Source organism: Tachypleus tridentatus, chromosome 7 (assembly GCF_004210375.1).
Source record: "Tachypleus tridentatus isolate NWPU-2018 chromosome 7, ASM421037v1, whole genome shotgun sequence".
In the NCBI taxonomy this organism is placed as follows: Eukaryota; Metazoa; Arthropoda; class Merostomata; order Xiphosura; family Limulidae; genus Tachypleus; species Tachypleus tridentatus.
The window spans coordinates 41,404,734-41,409,356 of NC_134831.1; positions in this window are offsets into that span (position 1 = coordinate 41,404,734).

The window sequence follows — 4,623 nt, forward strand, 5'->3', positions numbered from 1 at the left end:
GTAAGTGATTAGGTTTCTTTCGTTTTGTGGAGTGTTTTTGTTTCTTAAACACTTTCTGTCCGTAATTTTTAATTTGTTGAAAGTTCGGGTAACTATTATAATAGGGAAGTAGTTTATTTTAGCAAAGCTTCGAGTTAAGCGTGCAACTTCTTCATCGGTGTTTTCTGTGGTGCATATATTGTATACTAAATTTAGGACGCTTTTGTATGCTGTTCGAGAACAACTGGTTGTATGGTAACGCTTATCGCTTACAGATAAAGCTGAGGGTTTTCTTGCTTTTGTTTTTGTAAAGAATATTGATTTTGGTCAGTCTTGCTTGCTTATCGAAGTGGATAGTTCAAAGGATACACATTTCGAGGAACTACAACTATTGATTAATTAGCAATGGAAAGGTGATTGTCTATGCCTTACGGAGTCACTAAAACTGTTTTTATTTTTATTATTTTTACTTAGAAACTAATAAACATTATTGTCTACTTTTCATTATGTGCTCAGTCTGTTCATTCATGAAGCTTAGATCTCATTCGTTTAAATAAATTCAAATTTATTCCTTCACGAATCTTTTAAAGAAACCAGTTAATCTTAGAGTACCACATAAATATGTGTGTATCTTGACACAAGATGTCCTACTTCTGCTCTTCTCTAGTACCACAGTTTCTCCTAGAGTACCGCATAAATATGTGTGAATCTTGACACAAGATATCCTACTTCTGCTCTTCTCTAGTACCACAGTTTCTCCTAGAGTACCGCATAAATATGTGTGAATCTTGACACAAGATGTCCTACTTTTGCTCTTCTCTAGTACCACAGTTTCTCCTAGAGTACCACATAAATATGTGTGAATCTTGACACAAGATGTCCTACTTCTGCTCTTCTCTAGTACCACAGTTTCTCCTAGAGTATTACATAAGTGTGTAAATCTTGACACAAGATGTCCTACTTCTGCTCTTCTCTAGTACCACAGTTTCTACATTGCCGCGTTTACTCAGTTTTTTTTACATATCGGTAATTTGTACTTAAGTTATTTTGTAGCGAAATACTACAATGACTGGTGTGTCAATAACCACAGCTGGTACATTAATAACTCTTACACTTGAAACTGAATTTTTTTACTTATCAGAAGTATTTTTTAAATACGTTTTAACAGTTCTCCCGTACTTGTAATCCATAACTGATCATTGAACACTCAGTCTGGATACATAATCAATTAGCGGTCTCAATGGTAACCAGATGTTTCACAAATCCTGTTCTATATGTTCTGAGAATGAGACTCTCTTAAAGGCTCCACCGTATATACGTAGAAATGGGTGTGTGATGTTGGCTACCGATTTTATTTATAAACACAGGCCCTAATTTCCCTGGGAAGAATTGAAGTTAATGATCTTTAAACATTAACAAAAAACATTTTATATTAGTTATTACCCAAATTATTGATTGATTATAGTATCTAATCTCTTCACTATTCACTGCTGTATGTGATGTGTACACAACTGATCTTATCTTTCACACTGTTGACTATTATATTTTGTTTATTAATTAATTACAAACTGTACGTTTCATTCACTACTTACCACTTTAACTAACTTATCCAAATTCATTGATTGTTAAGTGCTGTATCTCATATTACCAGATTATTATATCTAATATCTTCCCTCTTGTATCTTAAGTGCAGATGTGTCATTTCAAATTTATTCTAATCTGTTAATTATAGTCGAAATCAGAAGCGTGCAAAAATAATATTTTATATCTACAGTATCTTTTGTCTCCCACAAGTCCTTGCAAAGTATTTCTCTTCAATACTAAAAACTCATCAGTTGGCCAGGACAATGAGAAACAAAAGACCTAAGAAAACAAAAACAAAAAGCTACTACTAACTTGTTTTATAACACGGGTCTGTTGGTTGTTCAATATTTCTAGGACTTTCGCTATGTAAACTAAAACTTTTAATGTATTTAACAATGGTTTAAGGTATCTCGAAATGCTGAAGTTTCTGTGACAAAACTTCACACAGAAGTCCTTTTATTAAGATATTGAACATCTTTAACCGAGAATACAACTAATTAACGTAATTACAATTATTACTTAAATTACTTTAAAAAAAGAAAAAAGTGATCTGTACAAAAATACTGAACCACCACTGCCACAATGGCTATGAAAAAAACTTTCTAATTTCATAAACTGACGTTAATGGATATATTTTGTACTTTTTTATAAAGAAGTTTGAATTAGCATGTTGGTATTTCAACTAAAGTTAATAAACTGAGGTGTTACCTAATTTTATCACTACTTATATTCATTTATAACTTTGTATATACCTGGAAATATTTATTAAAATGTACCACAGAATCTACTATCAACGCTAAATAATTGGTAACTCTTTTGCACCCACAGTTTAATATGTGTGGATTACTGTGTGGTATCACATGGAGTCGAACCCTGTTTGCCAACTCTTCACTGGTTGTTGTTTCTTATTAAGTACAAAGCCACACAAACGGCTGTTTGTGCTCCGCTCACCAAGGGTATCAAAACCCAGTTTTCACAGGTATAAGTTCCATTGGAAAACCTCTTCCACTGGACTAACTAACGTCTCATTGAAATTATAAATAAGGAAGAAATAATATTTAAAAAATGCAACCGAAAAATTTAAAGAAAGCTTGTTAGTAAATCCAGTTTTACAGAAAATAAAGAATCTAGGACAGCAGAGCATTTTCAAATGTGTACAACTCAGAATGTTACAATGACCTCACCAGAAATTGCACCAATCACTAAATAGTTTAGTTTGATTTGTTTTAAATTTCGCGCAAAGATACACCAGGGCTAACTGCGCTACCCGTCCTCAATTTTGCAGTGTAAGACTGGAGGGAATGCAGCTATCCATCGCCACCCACCGCCAACTCTTGGGCTACTCTTTTACCAACGAATAGTGGAATTGACCCGCACATTATATCGCCCCCACGTTGCATGTTTGGTGTGACGGGGACTCGGACCCGCGGCCCTCAGCTTACGAGTCCGGTGCTTTAACCATCTGGTCATGCCAGACCAAATATTGAGTAATAAAGGACGTTTATTTTAAGTTCTACAATTCTCTTGAAAATAATCGTGTTAAAACTTACTCATACTTAGGCAACAGCAGAAGCGCTGTTCAAACCTTTAATGATGAACACGAACTAAAGGGGGGGATATACCAGCAAGTTTCACTTACCAGGGATCTGATTTTTTATACAGCATGAAATCAAAATTCTGTGGAAAAAAATTTGAAGTTATGCAGCATAAAACTGATGATTATGCAGAAAGACATAAATTATGCACTGATTATGCGCCACAACTTAAATATGGCAGCCTGTATCTAAAAGTAATAAAAACTTAGAACAATAACCTTTGAGAAAATGTTAGACACTCAATTCCTCCATCAGTAGTAGTTCGACAGTTATATTCTTTTTAGTAAGATAACAACAAACATATTTTAAAACCTTAGAAATCCGTTTGATGGACCATTAATGTCTAATTGGCAAACAAGCCTACATGCCAAGCAGTAAGAAATAAATCAAACAAACGTTATACGTCAGGTAACATTGACCTATGCTTGACTTTACTAAGTATAGACATTTAGACTTTGGTTCTACAGTCAAACACTGATTATGCTGCGGGGCCTGTATAATCAAACGTACATAAAAGCCACTTATAAAATTCAAGAAAACGAATAGTGGGATTGACCGTAACACCATAACGCCCCCACGACTGGAAGGACGAGTATGTTTGGTGTGACGGGGATTCGAATCAGCGCCCCTCAGATTACGAGTCGAGTGCCTTAACCACATGGCCTAAGAGGTATTAGTTACTCTAGACTAGTTAAAATACTGCTTTTTTTTTGTTAGCTCAAGAACACAACTTGATTCAATTTCTTAAGACGGAGTACGCATTATAAGTGACATTATCTCATCAATCTATCACAATATGGACACGCAGACACGCACACGTTTTAATAGGTGGTCTTATTAAACAAAAATGGTTTATTTTGTTTAGAATTTTTAATTTTTAGAAACTACACTTTCTTGCAACAGAAGCTCCAATATTGTTGTTGTTTTATTTTATTTGTTTTTTTTCCTCCACAATATAGGATTGTGACATTATAGGAGTGAGAAATCCTACTCTCCATAGAAGCTCTTAAACATATAAAAAAGCTTATTCAACATAGGTACGCGGCGTTACAGCCATTATGTGTGCATTCGTAAACTAACCAGACTTCAAGAGCCGGTTAGACTAGTAGAGTTCTTTATTCTATCAGACAAAGCAAAGCCAAGAAACAGCACATCCGGCTAATTTTGAAGGTTACAGAGTTTCTTATTTGGAAATATCTGTCGATGATGTCTGAAATAATTTTGTAAAGCCGTTTCGAAACGGATATTGTATCGTAACATCAAACTTCCCAACATCTTAAATTATAAACATTTGTTTCGAACATGACTGTCTCCCTCTACTAAGAAATCCTAAGTAATAGCGATATAATACATAACGTTTCTTTGTAAGCTTCTGGTTAGTAATACTGAGAAACGCTTTCTTTAAAACTAACACTTACACATACACATACATATATATATAGCTTAAAGTTTGATTTACTTGTCA